Consider the following 16,271-nt stretch of genomic DNA (forward strand, 5'->3'; position numbering starts at 1 on the left):
TAAATTGGCTCGAGAGTTGTCTGGATAGGAGGTGATACATCGAAAAATGTCACTTTCCAGAATTCAACCTCTTTCACTAGCTGTCTATGCATCTTAGTCTCACTAAAGACAACATCACTGGTACGGATCACTAATCGACTTTTTGGATCCCATAAACGATAGCCAAACTGACCATCTACACCATAGCCAATGAAGATGCATTTCGTGGACTTATGATTTAGCTTAGTATGCAACTCCTTGGGTACATGTGCATAAGCTTCACAGCCAAATGTGTGGAGTTTTTCATAAGACAATTTATGTCCTGACCGTAACTCCAAAGTTACACGAATTTTTAATGAACCATGTGGTGATCTATTGATCAAGTACACGGCTGTGTATAATACTTCATCCAAAAAAGCTTGCAGTAAATTAGCCTGTGATAGCACAGACATAATCCGCTCTTGGATGGTTCTATTCATTCATTCCACAACACCATTTTGTGTAGGGGTATAAGGAGCTGTAAACTCACGCTTAATTCCCCTACTTGACAGAAGTCTCTAAACTCTTGGAGACATATTCTCACCATTATTTGAGTGCAAAGCTTTCAATTTATGTTCAGACTGAGTTTCCACTAGATAAGAACTTCTTGAAGCAAGAAAATGTCCATCTTTAGACTTCATGGCATAAACCCAAACATTCCGTGTTGCATCGTCAATGAATGTAACATAATAGGACGCACCACCATGGGATTTAGAAGGCATAGGCCCAGATAAATCACTGTGCACAAGCTCTAAGGGTTTTCTTTCTTTGTCAAAAGAATGTGTACGATGTATCCGTCTTTGCTTTCCATATTGACAGTGCTCACAAAAGGGAAAATAAAAAAAGACAAAGATCATAAGTAGCCCAAATGAGAGAGTGTCTCCATTCCCTTCTTTGACATATGTCCTAACTGGCTATGCCACAAAGCAACGGTTGGCAGCTCGGTTACAGAAAGATAATTTTGGCTGCCTTCGTAAGCATGCCATCAGATGTCTTCTCAGGCTCGCCATGGATTACAAAGGTAGTGTAGTTGGCATAGAGAGCTGGTTGTAGATGGTTTTCCTTTTTTTAGGGCCATTCATTAGCGATCTTGGGAGGGTCATTCATAGTGTGGTTCTTGTGGTTCAAAGCTAATAATATGGGCATTCAGTAGGGCTTTACCAGTTGATCATCTAACACTGGAGAAAGAAATGTGAGCAGTTCCAAAGTGGCACTAAGAAGACGGTTTTTTGGATGAGTTTCATAGTTTTTTTTGTCCCTTGAGGGTGTAGTCCATGAGGAGCTGCCACATGGAAACATATGGTCCCATATGCATTGGTGAGTGCTTGTTTACTAGGGTATGTATACTTCAAAGTGTCCATTATTGAAGTATCCAAGGGGAGTGAGGGGAGGTATGGCCCCCTCCCCCTCCTTGCCCGTGGGGTGTTGTTGTGGTAGTGCTCGAGTGCGCGTGCAGCGGCGCTGTGCTACACTGTGTTGGCAGCTTTGGTGCGTGTTGTTGGCGATGATGGTTGCATAGTGGTGGCTCCCCACAGGCTTTGTTCACACAATGGGGACCCAAGGAGTCCTTCCCTTTTTAATGGATAGGAAGGGGACTTTCCCACATGCCGTCCAAACAAGGAGAGGGACAGATGGCCGACCTCCCGAGGGGGCTCCCCATGCAACCTCTCATGCGGTGATTACTAAAAGAAGCCAAACATGTGTTTGTTTAAGAACTTTACTAAAAAGAGGAAAAACTTCCCCTTTTAAGGAGATGTTTTGAGACTTTTTCATGGCTTTTTTCTCTAATTTTGAGAAGAGAAGGAGAAGAATACTTTTTGTAAGTTCTCTGTCAAGGAAGCAAGCAAGGGGAGCCCAATTACCATATCTCTTTTCCCTGGTGTCAATTCCCATCCCCTTTCTTCTCTATTGCTCCTTTGCGTGATTAAGCCAGTTATGTGCGTGCACGTGTGTTTACCCCGCTCGGTTCCTCGTGTTGTGTAAAGGGGGAGAGAGAGGAGTGTTGTTTACAAGGGGAAGCGAAAAGTTGGGTGTGTGTTATGCTGCGTTCTAACGAGCGTATTGTGTATGTTGAATTGTGTACAAGCGTCAGTTTGCGAGTGAGATTGGGTGTTTCTAAAGGTACATTCTGAGACGAAAGGGGTGACGTGGGTACCCTTTGCTATATAGGGGCCTTTTTTTGGGTTTTGGGTATGTTCCCCCTTTCCCTCGTTTTGTTTGTTTGAATTTAAAAGTTATCCTTTGATTGCTTTCTTAATACCAGAGGTTTCACTCCCTTGGATTGCTAAATAAAAAGGCCTTCCTAGACGCCACACTCTTCCTAATGAGCAAGATTTGCATCAATGAGGATGGGACGCTAAGGCATTTGTGACACACTCGTTATCCCAGAATGGGCTTGTATAGGGGTATTCAAAACAAAAAACACTTGCCACTTCTATAAATGTTGCTGACAAGATTTTTTGGTCTTTTTCATTTTTAGTTCACTAGATGTTGATTTCAGAATATGGCTAGCTCTATTTTGGTCCTTTAGAGGTGCTTCACACATTTTACAAGATTTTCAGCATTTTGACATCATTGATGAGTTTCCACGAAACTACAAAAGTATATTTCTGTGTGGACTTAGCTTTGAAAGATTTGTTCTTTGCAGCACAAAAAGGTTCAAAATTTGTCAGCTTCTCAAAAGTTTTTTAGCATGATCAAGTTGCTTTGGAATTTGAGATTCTCGTTGCTCAAAAATGTTCCAACAAAACTTTTGCCATTCCGATTTCACTTTCCTGCATTATGACCAAGTTTCCCAAAAGTTTTAGTGGTACCTTCAGCTTTAGTACCTGGCATATGAAAATCAAAGGATACCTAAGGAAAACGGGTTTTTGGAAAGTCATCAAACCAATACCAGGTGGTGAAGTCAACCAATTCAACTTGGTAAAACCCAACCTTTTTCAGGATCCTGTTTTTTATGTCTACACTTTTTAGTTTGTTTGAAGTTGTTATGTCATGTCAATAAAACTGTAAGGGGTATAGACACCGCCTATGTATGTACAGAAGATAAGGCCACCCTACCTACATGTCCATGAGTTGTTCTGTTAGCTCAGCCTTATGTTGTGCACCCCACTGATGTCTGAGGCTGAGTATGTCTATTGTCCCAGTGAATTATGTGCACCCTATGTTGTCCAGGGAGGGCTTCGACTCTTGTTTTCACGTGGTGTGTCAGAGTCCTCCACATGTTGTCCATCGGTCTGTCAAAATTTTATGTAATCGGTCTTAAAGAGGGGAATGTTAGACTCAACACCTCCCATAGTGAGATTGAGATTGATCTCCGAAACCATACTCGATATGCACCACAAAAATAAAGTGATTAAGTTGTAGGTAGCATGTAAAGACTAAATATATGTAATAGATCTTATTTTTTGATGTAGACAAAGTTTAATCAAGCGATTAAGTTGTAGGTAGCATGTAAAGACTAAATATATGTAATAGATCTTATTTTTAACGTGGACAAAGTTTTGAGGTCGACTTTGGTTGTATAGGCACTCCTTCCTCTTTTGCTTCCGCAAACTCTCTCCTCCTTTATCTCCAATCCAATATGGTCAGGTACAACAAAGAGATATCATATTGATGTATAAAGGCAAATATCAATTTAATGAATTTTTTGAATTTAAAATGTAAAAGAAATTACTATCATCTTTGTGATATCTCAAACTATCGCTCATTGACATAAAACCCTTGTAAGCGTTTGGCAAGAAGCATACATAGAATTTTTCCGATCCTTCATTTGAGTTGCCAAGAGGAATAATCGCGTTTCATGAGGCTTTGCCGTCGTCAACAAGCAAGCATGCTGGCTAGCTCGCTACGTGGTGGAGGCCGAAGGCACACGAAGAAGAAGAAGAGCGAGCGTAATATTGAAGGACTAGCTGACTCCCATGACTAGACTCAAACAGCTTCACCTTCCTAGCTGCTAGAGCGAAGGTGCATCCAGGGCCGCCATGCTGCATGACTAGACTCAAACAGCAGCTTCCTTGCAGTAACAACTTCTATGGCTTCTTAAGCAGCATCGTTGTACTCATCTAAGCCAACCTAGCACCATCAACTCCTCTCGCTTGCACACGGACCTCTCACAAACCTCTCTCTCTCTCTCTCTCTCTCTCTCTCTCTCTCTCTCTCTCCACGCTCATTTCATTTCTCTCTGCTCACCATGTCTCGCATTACTTTCGTCAACAATAGCGGTGCCACACTGGAATTGAGATCCAAAGCGAGGAAGTAGGCCCTGGGGAAAGCGTGACGCTCTCCATCGCCTCTCGCGACAGGCAGCCTAATGTGGTTATCATGAAGGGTGGTATGCAGGTGGGTAGCATCCCCAGCACCAGCCTCATCAGCAACCACCGGATTGCTATCGACGCCAACTATACTCACAATTAGGAAGCATGAGCCACCTTTCTTCACACAAATTGCTTCCTTGTTTGGGTAGATCAATCAGAAATGCTATAATATTACACAATTGCCTAATGCCAGCCAATACACACATCCTCGCACATTTGTTCATTCATCCATTTCGATGGATAACTCATTCATTCTTTCATTCTCGGGACAACATTGTACATACCTAGCAAGCAATCTATACACCTTATATATGAAATATGTTCAATTCCATAATTTCATGCTGCTTAAATCGTGTTTCCTATTGAATGCATGTCAATACATACGAGCCAATGTCAACTCAATCGAAATTAGTACAGCCGTCTACCAACTCATTGTTCCCCTGACTGATTAGTGACTCGACTCCAAGCACACTGATCAGTTGTCTTTCACACATCTTTTCTAAGGGCAAGTTGTTTTATTATCAAACTCTCTAACCAAAGCTAGCTGACTTGGTTTTTGATAATTGTGTGTGGCTCTTGTGTCAACCAAAGTGGCCGGCGCCTCTTGTCATCAGTGTATTTTATAAAGCATTTAGGTATTCCAAACTAGAAGCCCAAACTTAAGAGGCATGTACTCCTGCATCTCACCATAATCACCACAAGCGACAGCTTGTCTACACATTACTTACCTCCCTCTGCATTTGAGGCAGATGTTTGGATGTAGATATTGTAGTTAAGTTTAAAAACTGGCACCATGAAGGTGCCCACGTAATGCGTAAATGCCCATCTTCATATACGTTAGATACTTGTTCAGGGCTTTTGGCATTGTGCACAAGAAATTTGAGATTGTTCTGTCAAGATTCATTTATTCTTTCAATCCGAGGCCATTCGACCCCAACAATGGAGTACATAGAAACCAATCTACTCACCATATATGGTGGATGTACACCTACTTTTGCATTCTTATGCTAATAAGTCTTTTAGTGGGCTCATTGTATTGCTTTGAATGTGCTTTGTATTGAATGCATGTCAGTAGGTAAAACCCAACATGAACTCGATCAGATTTACAGCACGCATTATTCCCCTGAGTTTGTGACGTATTAGTTACTCAAAGCTAAGCTACAAAGTAGTATTTCTAATCAAACGTTCTAAGCCAAGCTAACTGCCAAGCTGTTTTTATGATCAAACTTTCTAAGCCTGGCTTGGTTTTTGGCAATTGTTTGCGGGTCTTTTGTCAACCAAAGGAAGCCTCTTGTCATCAGTGCATTACAACCTGGGCTATTCAAACAAGAAGCCAAAAGTTAACAGGCATGCAATTGCAAGTTATCGGAAGTGTTGGATCAAGAGAACAATGAGTACCTCAAATAAATATGTAATAACAGGATGACATAATTAACACAAACAATTGCCAGTCTAGAGATTACCTCTGCCTTTTGAGGGCAGAGGATTGGATGCCGCACTCCTAGGCAAGTTCTAAACACGCAGCTATGCACTTGATGCGTGAATGACCATCTTGACATGAGAAAATGTCTGTGTATGAGTATTTAGATACGATATACCCAAAAACACGACATAACCTTAAACAACCACAATGATCCTTTCTATATCAACTGCAGGTGACCTTGATCTCAAGTACCAAACCTGCTCCAAAATGAAACATGGGTCACCCTCGTTGCAGGCCAGCTCCTGCAAGTAGCTTCCAATCTGTTCAGCACTATCCCAATTGCCACAAGGCAATACTCATCCACTACCATGGCTTGTAATTTTTTAATTGCTTTTTTCTTATACCAACAGAGGGCAAAAAGTTCCCACTATTCTTCTCCTGCCGAAAACGATCTCAACTCAGAGATATTAATCTACTACTTGTCCTTCATTAAGGCCAATCTACTTGTGCTGCTAAAACCGTGTGATGATTGCTGCTAATCAAGCGTCCCAAGGAGATACTCAAAGCCCGATCAGCTCATGCAAGATTGGACAGTTCCTTTGTGTATCACGATTCCATTTATTTTTGAGCTCTGCAAGCCCCATTTTAATACAAGTACAAATTGTTCACATGAGCTCATGATGCACTTGCCCATTCACACTCACACAAGTCAAGATTGTAGAGCTCTTGGACTTTCGATCTCCCAACGATTTTATTCATTCTTAAATTCATGAAATCCTCCTTCTAGAAGACCAAAATTTCACACCTCAAATGGATGAGTTCAAGTTCTAGAATATTCAGAAAGATACTTATGCCAACTGCATTAGAAAAGGCATATTACCATAAGAATTCTTTGTCATGCATCTCTATTTTGGGTCTAATTCTCTCTTCCGACCCATTTTCAGGGCACTGTCTATGGCCAGCTGACAATGCTAGCTCACTACCTATGTAACAACATTAAAGGAAGGTTTGTTGAGAACCATAGTTTTTTACCTACACTCTTGTGGTCAAAATTCTTCCAAGGGAAGGTATTACACATCTCTTTCTGCTACACCCCTATTAAAACACCTCTTCTGGCCGCCATCTTTTCCATCACCCCCTTCCTCTTCTCCTTTTCTCACTTGCTCACCGGCCGCCATCTCCATCACCCCCTTCCCTCTCCTTTTCTCACTTGCTCACCCCCTCCTTTCCTCCCCCCGCCCTCTCCCCCCCCCCCCCCCCCCCTTTTTTCTTTCTGTCAAAGTCAACGATGTGGCAATGGAGAGAATGCAAGAGAGAGAGGAGAGAGAGAGAGAGAGAGAGAGAGAGAGAGAGAGTGCTGAACCAACCAACCTTGACAATGAATTGATGATATACAATGGGGGCAAGGTGGTGCTACCTTAGCAAATTGCCCACCCAAGATTTGACAAATAAGTAAAATAAATACCTTAAGCCAAAAAAAATATTGGATTCACATTAAATTATTCACTTGAGATGCTACAACGTTAAAATTTTTCTTCTTCTTCTTCTTATTTTGTGGCTCATAGTAGACACCCAGCAACTGTACACTCCACTCGATACACCTCGGTTATGCTTTCACCAATCTTTTAACCTTTGAAGAATGCCATCTTGAGTCCCTTTTGCCTCATAGAAAATTGAACTGTAGACCACACTACGTCCAAGAATCCGCATTCGTGAGCTGTGAACACATCACGTCCAAGCATTCCTAGACAATGAACTTTGAAACACATCCTAACTAGCCAACAAGAATGAATTGGTGCACAATCCATAGTGTCTTAGATATGTCTGATTGGTTCCTTGCCATATGCATGTGCCTTGAACTCCGTTGAACTCCAAAGCATGGGTTTCAATCACTCGTAGGGAGCTTCATTTTGCCCCTCCCTGCCGCTCACAAGCCTCTCCCTGGATGAAGCTAGTTGCGGCAACCGCCAACTGACTAGAGATTTGGCATTGTGACCGCTGTGGTCTTCACCACGTGTGCCATGCCAATCTCCTTTGTCAATTCAGAGGGCAAAAAGTTCCCACTATTCTTCTCCTGCCGAAAACGATCTCAACTCAGAGATATTAATCTACTTGTCCTTCATTAAGGCCAATCTACTTGTGCTGCTAAAACCGTGTGATGATTGTTGCTAATCAAGCGTCCCAAGGAGATACTCAAAGCCCGATCGGCTCATGCAAGATTGGACAGTTCCTTTGTGTATCACGATTCCATTTATTTTTGAGTTCTGCAAGCCCCATTTTAATACAAGTACAAATTGTTCACATGAGCTCATGATGCACTTGCCCATTCACACTCACACAAGTCAAGATTGTAGAGCTCTTGGACTTTCGATCTCCCAACGATTTTATTCATTCTTGAAATTCATGAAATCCTCCTTCTAGAAGACCTAAAATTTCACACCTCAAATGGATGAGTTCAAGTTCTAGAATATTCCGAAAGATACTTATGCCAAATGCATTAGAAAAGGCATATTACCATAAGAATTCTTTGTCATGCATCTCTATTGTTGGGTCTAATTCTCTCTTTCGACGCCATTTTCAGGGCACTGTCTATGGCCAGCTGACAATGCTAGGTCACTACCTATGTACAACATTAACACTAGGTTGGTAACAAGACAGATTTATGTCCTAGGAACTTTTATGTCCTGTTAACTCGCAATTTTGCCCGAATTAATTCTAAAATTATAAATAGGACTAGTACATGGGACCAATCCTCAAATTTTTCAAAAGACTTGAAAAAAACTTGGAATTAATTTCAAACCGGTTGCATGCCAGCAAGGTTGGGTAATTAACTCAATCAATAATTCAATTGATGGATTTTATGACAATTGGCCAATTGTCCATGGCATGTCGTGCAGGAAAAATGCTTCCATGCGCGTGCGTAGGCTCTAAATTGGGGGCGGATCTTGACCGTAGGTTGAAGAGGGGATCCAAGGGTTGAGGGTGAAAGCCCCAAAACCCAAAATTGAGTGAGCCCTTGAGCGGGTCTGGCAAAAACCGATTTTTCCCCTCTTGGAGCTTCCGAATTTTGCAACGTAGATGGCGTCAAATCAGAGGCGTTATGCTGCAGGGGAATTTGGTTGCCGACGCATTGGATGCTACCCACAGTTTTTTCAAGCCCAAGAAGGTGCACTCTTGCAGGTCCCAGCAGTTTGGTTTGGGGCATCATGGGCTGAGCAAGAATTTGGAGAAAAGCATACAGAGGTCTTCTTTTTTGGTGTCCTGCAAAAATACTCAGTTAAAAAGCAGAAGTTCTCTTGCCGATTTGAAGGGGATTCAAAGGATTATTCAGCTTCATGGGATGATGTTGCAGAATTTGTTGTGCGGAGCTCTCAACGGGTGCATTCTCCTCAAAGAAACTGTGAGGTAAGACAAGAATCTACACCTCCACCTTCTTCATTTGGAATTGGTGAATCAAGTCATGCACCTATGCTATCAAAACGTAATTTGGGGGCTGCAAATGATTTTGATTCCCCGCTTGTTGGGGGGGAAGAGAACATAACGCATGTTGAAGAACAGGCTGAAGAGACTCCACTTGACCCAACCCCACTTGGTAGGCGTCCTGGAAGACCACCTAAATCACATAAGCGGGGTAGACCAAAAGCATCATGCATGCCTGCAAATGGCACACCTGAAAATGTATCACCCGAATATAGTAAATCTGCATGTGGTGGCCGACCTAGAAAATGTAAGCCTTCTCATGCAGGGGGCAGACCTGGCCCTTCAAGCAGCCCATTTGATGTTGCTAATGATGATGAAAGTGATGATGAGCATGCATCAGAAGGTGAGGGGTTGAATGTGGTGACAATGAAATATTGGAAGCCGAGGGTCCTGTACTTGATGACTCTCCTGATGGAGATGCACATTTTGTTGATGTGATTCCTCCACAGTGGAAGAGTGGTGATGAATTAGAGCAAGAGCCACATGGTACATTTCGGGCTCTTCCACCTTTCAATGGTGTCAAGGGACCAGACTTGGGACATATACCACGTGAATTTTGTGAGTTTCATTTGTTTTTGATGCTCTTTCCACTTGACCTTGTTGATCATGTTATTAGTGAGACTAATGCATATGCCGAGAAAGAGAGGCAAAGGTGTGGCCGGTTGCATGACTCCATGCGAAGATGGGCTCCAATAGATCGGCATTCTTTCCTACGTTTCATGGGTGTAGCTTTGGGCATGGCACTACACTACATGCCGTCAAAGCAACATTATTGGAAAGATGAGGTAAGAGTCTCCCTTCTATTTCCTAATTTTGGTGAAAAGATGAGTCAAACTACATTCCAGCAAATCAAAAGGTTTTTGCATTTACGGGACAATGCACAAAGACCACCTCGGGGAACTAGAGAGCATAGGTTATGGCAATTGCTTGAGCTAGAGGAGAGGTTGAATTACACTTTTGAAAAGCATTATAATTTAGGTCAATGTGTGACTGTGGATGAACGCATAATTCCTTCTAAGTGTAAATTGAATCCATGTAGAGTTTACAATCCCAAAAAGCCTCATAAATTTGGTATCCAGGTTTGGAATCTATGTGACTCCGCCACGGGGTACAATTTTGCATTTCAAATCTATGATCGACAAGATGCCATGTACTGAATTGTCTTTTTATGTTGTTGCAAATTTGGTGAAGACATTGCCAAGAAAAGGGCACCATGTATTTTTTGATAGGTACTTCACATCTGTGAAGCTTTTGGAGCACCTAAGAAGTGAAGGTCAAGGTGGCACCAGCACTTATGTATGTAACAGGAAGCACTTTCCCGCCACCCAAATGTTGCATTTGGGTAAGAGAGCACGGGGTGCTTGTCGGTTTGCTTATTGTAAGAAGCAAGGTCTTGTTGCTTGTTCTTGGATGGACAAAAAAGAGATTCTTTTTGCTTCTAATTGCTATGGTGTGCAAAAAGGTGAGGTGTTGCGCTTGGTTGCTGATAAGAGATTGCCTTTCTCATGTCCGGCACTTGCCGTGAAATATAATGCATGCAAGGCTGGTTGTGATGTCTTTCATAGCATGGTTCTTGGTAGTGGCTATAGCTTGCAAAGTAAAATGCACGGTTTTAAGTGGTGGCATGCAGGTTTTTGGGGTCTCATGGATTCTGTTTTTACAAATTGTTGGATTATATGGAAGGAAATGTATGGCAAAAAGGATGTGTGTAGATTTGACTTTATGCTCCATATGCATGAGCAGTTGGTGGACAATGCATTTCGGCCTTATGTATGCAAGAGGCCAGTTGTTGAGGATGCATACAATGGTCACTTTCCTATCCGTTTGCATGATGTAGCCAGCAAGTACTGTGTCGTTTGTTGAGCTAAGCGAAAGAAGCTTCTTTCGGAGCATAAGGAGGTTGATAGCTCAAAGCCATCACGCACCATTTGGGGGTGTGGTAAGTGTCAAAAGGTTATGTGTGCTGACCCTTGCTTCAAGGAATTCCATGCAAGGGTTGTTATCGACTTTCTTTATGATGGCGCTCAAGAGTCTCTAGACGACGTCATCCGCCCTTATGTAACTTCTCTGTATCACTCTCTCTTTATGTGTAGGTATTTTTTTCATACATGGCTGGTTTTTGTGCTCATTGACTCCCTTTTTTGTTTGTCTGCAGGAAAGCTTTTGCAGGTGGGATGCTATTGGCTGGTTTTTGATGTAAAATGCTGGTTTTTGCTGCAGAATGCTGGTGTATTTTGCTACAGAACAGGTTTTGTGCTCATTGACTCCTTTTTTTGTTTGTTTGCAGGAAAGGGTTTGCAGGTTTCAAGCTATTGGCTGGTTTTTGCTGCAAAATCCTAGTTTTTGTTCATGGCTGGCTGTTGTTCATGGCTGGTGTTCGGCGATGGTTGGTTTTTGTTTATAGCTGGTTTCTTATCATGGCTGGGTTTTGTTAGGTGTCTAGCTATTACGCAAAAACCTTTTGTATTAGCTTTCTTCTTGCTTGTATGGATGTATCATCATGGTTTTTTCCCACTTGTGATATGGTTATGGAATCATAAGCCTACTCACCTTTGCGTCATGTTTATGGTATCCTGCAGGCAGCGACTTATACCTTCCTTTTGGTAGCAGCGGATACACATGTAGTGGCTAAAGAAACTATTACATGGAAGATTGTGTTTTGATTGCAGTGGTAGTAGATAGTGATGATAGACATTTTGGCCAGTTTTAGTGCGACATGGATATTATGTATCACCTATATGAGGCATTTTGTCAAGTCTTTTGTCACTTGGAATTGTGCTTTGCATTTTTGTTTTTGCATCAGACTCATGACATGCTTGGTTATGGAAGGGATTCTAAATTGTGCCAGACTTGGTGATTAGGTTTCTTCATGTCTTTGCCTTGTGAAGTGTGTTTCACCATGTATATCTTTGCATCAAGTTTGTGAGGTGCTTTATGCATATGTATTGAGATGATAATTTATCTTGCCATGTATTTTGAACATGGAATTGCAACATGTGCTAAGCTATGGTTATTATGGCTTTAGTCGTCTTGGTGCATAGCCCTATCAACTTCATCTTTGTTGGTTTAATTCTTTCTATCTAATGCGACCTGTTGATAGGTGAATAGCCCTATCAATTTTATCTTTGTTGGTTTAATTATTTCTATCTAATGCTTTTGTTTTGTGCTAGGCTTGATCATGGCCAAATCTACCCTTCATCTCTAGAGCAAATGACAGAAACTTGGTTCGCAGAGTTTTGTATGGGTGTATGCTCATGGGTGCGTGCGTGTGGGGTGTGTGTGTGTGGGAGTATATGTTCATGCGTGGTAGTATTTGTGGATACTATGCATGATGTAGCTAAAGGGTTATATCGTCTTGTGGTTCACAACCATGAGCTTATAGCTGCACTTTTTTGTTATAGGTGAATTTGATCTTTTCCTGGATTCATCTAGGTATATATTAGTTGTCTTGGTCTTTATCTTGCCTTGTATTTTTGTCGGCTTTTATGTTTTTGTTGAAACATGGAATTGGAACATGTGCCAAGTTATGGTTATTATGGCATTGTTGCCTTGTTATGGCTAGGGCTATATTCCAATGCAATGAATAGTTTTGAAGATGTTAGAATGCTTATTATGGATACTATTTTGGCCAATGTACATATGGTTCTTTTCCAAATGGTTGTATGCTATTGTTCATTAGGTCTATCTATCCTTGCGACTATGTTCATTGTAACTTACGTTGGTTGAAGAGTGGTATGTGCAAGTTTGTGGAGGTGTGGTGGTAATACCAACAGGTTATGCATGTTGAGATGGAAGCATTTGTTTTTGGTTATAGGTTGGGGCCTTGACATGTTATCTTTGTGTTACTTTGAACGGCTCTACTAAGAGATTTCTTTATCTTTGAGGAAGAAAATACTTTGTTCTATAATGTTTTTTAATTGCTATTGTGCATATTATTTTCATGCCATCTCTTTTTCATTGTGTATTATATATACCTTATCATTAGAGCTTGATACAAGCCTCCAATTGTTTCCTCTGCAATATAACCTACTAGTATTACAGTGTTTTGTAGTTGGGAAATAGAATGTCGTGAATAATCTCCTTCTCATTATGAATGTAAAAGGCAAATAATTGGCTTCTTTGTGTCAAAGACATCTAGGAAAGAGTTATAGTTCTCATGAAGTGGATGGTATACTAAATTGAACTCTCATTTAGGTATTTGTAGCCCGACATGTGCGTACACCCCAAACTGTCTAAAAAACATGCTAATTTGGAGTAAAATGTAAACCATCTAGTAGAATTTTTGAGGTAGTGAGCACTCATTTATTTGAAAGCTATAATATTGTAGATCCCTCGAAAAATGTCAAAATGGCTAGACCAATTTTTATTTTAGAATACCAAGTGATGTACTAATGAGATTCCCTGTTTTTTGCTGTTTGTTCAAATGCACTTACTTTGATACCTCGGTTCTCCCATTGCATTGTACATTTTACCATACTTATAATTTTTCCAAAAGCACATGGGTATTGTGAATGTGCTCAATGAAGGGTTTTGTGAATGGAGTCATCTTCTAGGAATTGTAAAGTTTTTCTTAAACCCTGCAAAGGACACTTTTATGTCCTGTCAGGTTACCAACCTAGTGTTAAAGGAAGTTTGTTGTAGAACCATAGTTTTACCTACACTCTTGTGGTCAAAAGTTCTTCAAGGGAAGGTATTACACATCTCTTTTTGCTACACCCCTATTAAAACACCTCTTCCGGCCGCCATCTCCATCACCCCCTTCCTCTTCTCCTTTTCTCACTTGCTCACCGGCCGCCATCTCCATCACCCCCTTCCCTCTCTTTTCGCACTTGCTCACCCCCTCCTTTCCTCCACGCGCTCTCTGCCCCCCCCCTCCCCTTTTTTCTTTCTGTCAAAGTCAACGATGTGGCAATGGGGAGAATGCAAGAGAGAGAGAGAGAGAGAGAGAGAGAGAGAGAGAGAGTGCTGAACCAACCAACCTTGACAATGAATTGATGATATACAATGGGGGCAAGGTGGTGCTACCTTAGCAAATTGCCCACCCAAGATTTGACAAATAAGTAAAATAAATACCTTAAGCCAAAAAAAATATTGGATTCACATTAAATTATTCACTTGAGATGCTACAACGTTAAAATTTGTCTTTTTTTCTTATTTTGTGGCTCATAGTAGACACCCAGCAAGTGTACACTCCACTCGTATACACCTCGGTTATGCTTTCACCAATCTTTTAACCTTTGAAGAATGCCATCTTGAGTCCCTTTTGCCTCATAGAAAATTGAACTGTAGACCACACTACGTCCAAGAATCCGCATTCGTGAACTGTGAACACATCACGTCCAAGCATTCCTAGACAATGAACTTTGAAACACATCCTAACTAGCCAACAAGAATGAATTGGTGCACAATCCATAGTGTCTTAGATATGTCTGATTGGTTCCTTGCCATATGCATGTGCCTTGAACTCCGTTGAACTCCAAAGCATGGGTTTCAATCACTTGTAGGGAGCTTCATTTTGCCCCTCCCTGCCACTCACAAGCCTCTCCCTGGATGAAGCTAGTTGCGGCAACCGCCAACTGACTAGAGATTTGGCATTGTGACCACTGTGGTCTTCACCACATGTGCCATGCCAATCTCCTTTGTCAATTCTTTATCACCATTATCTTTGTCTAGCTTGCCTTTGCCTTTGTCCTCTTGTGTGTTCCTGCTTTTGCCTTGGCTTCGCATTTCGGAGCCAAACAAAGAGTCTTCTCGCATTTATAACAAATGCTCTCGGACATCGTGGATACCAAGGCAGCTAACTGGGCACTAGTACTCTCATCCTTGTCAAGCTTGCCTTTGCCTCTGTCCTCTAGGGAACCATACAGAGTTGTCTGTGACATTTACATGCAGGCTCTGGCGTAAATACGCACGTTTCCCTACCACTACAACCGATACGGTTGCATGCAGAGAGAATGATTGAGCCACTGGGCATAGGTTGAGAGAGTCTCTCACCTATATCCTTTGTATATACTAGTAGTTAGCTAGTAGGTCCACTTATCGGCACATTCTCCTGTAAGTGGGAGATTGTTGGGGTAAAGGCAGATAAAAGGATAAGGGAGACTCACTCAATGCCTAGAACGTGAGATATCCACTAACCCACATTGTGAGTCTCCTCTTCCCCTCTCCCGCACCGCACCTCGCGCACTCGCACGCTCTGCACCGCGCACTGAAATAGAGAGGGGGGTGTTAAAGTTTATAGCATGTCAAGTCAATGATCCAATGTGATCCCAATTGTTTATTTTGGCTTTAGGTATTTATTTTACTTATTTGTCAAATCTTGGGTAGGGCAATTTTCTAAGGGGGTACTTATAGCTGCCAAAGCTAGTATATAAGCACCCTAGGCCCCCATTGTATTTCATGAATTCATTGCCAAGGTTGGTTGGTTCAAATCTCTCTCTCTCTCTCTCTCTCTCTCTCTCTCTCTCTCTCTCTCTCTCTCTCTCTCTCGCTCTCTCTCTCTCTCCTTCCTTGGTTCATTGCCTCCACATTGTCAACTTTGACATGGTATTAAAGATTTGGAGTCGTCACGCACGCGTTGAGAAGAGCAAGAGGTGAGAAGGAGAAGCTATCGTCGACGGTGTTTTAAAAACGTTGGTAATCTTCAGCGCCTCTCACCATTAGCGCTCGGTCCACCCCTACAACTACGTTTTAAAACTGTAAGGTGGAGTGGAATGAATGTTTGAACTTTGCTCAAGATGCTCCGAATTGTGCTCAAGGTTTCTTTTTGTTCTTATGGAAGGGAGAGACTTCCGTTCTTAATGAGAGAGTGCAATGATCACAAACAAGTGAATGGACACTGTGCGCAAAAGTGTATGAGACTGAGAGATAGAGAGAGAAGAGAATACGACACCAGAGACGTTGTAAAACCCTCCTCTGAAGGTCCCACCCTCGTCGGCGAGAGTGGTCTACTATTGATTGCACAAACTGGTACAAACTGAATGTATGTGACTGATGCAAGTCTAGGCTAGATCGATGACGACGACGGGCATGGC

General features: G+C 41.8%; 1 pseudogene; it reads left to right on the top strand.

The window, feature by feature from the left end:
• Positions 1–8,835: 8,835 nt before the first annotated feature.
• Positions 8,836–11,577, top strand: LOC147436457 (uncharacterized; annotated as a pseudogene).
• Positions 11,578–16,271: the final 4,694 nt, after the last annotated feature.

This window comes from Adiantum capillus-veneris, chromosome 18, assembly GCF_014529385.1.
Source record: "Adiantum capillus-veneris isolate H3 chromosome 18, ASM1452938v2, whole genome shotgun sequence".
In the NCBI taxonomy this organism is placed as follows: Eukaryota; Viridiplantae; Streptophyta; class Polypodiopsida; order Polypodiales; family Pteridaceae; genus Adiantum; species Adiantum capillus-veneris.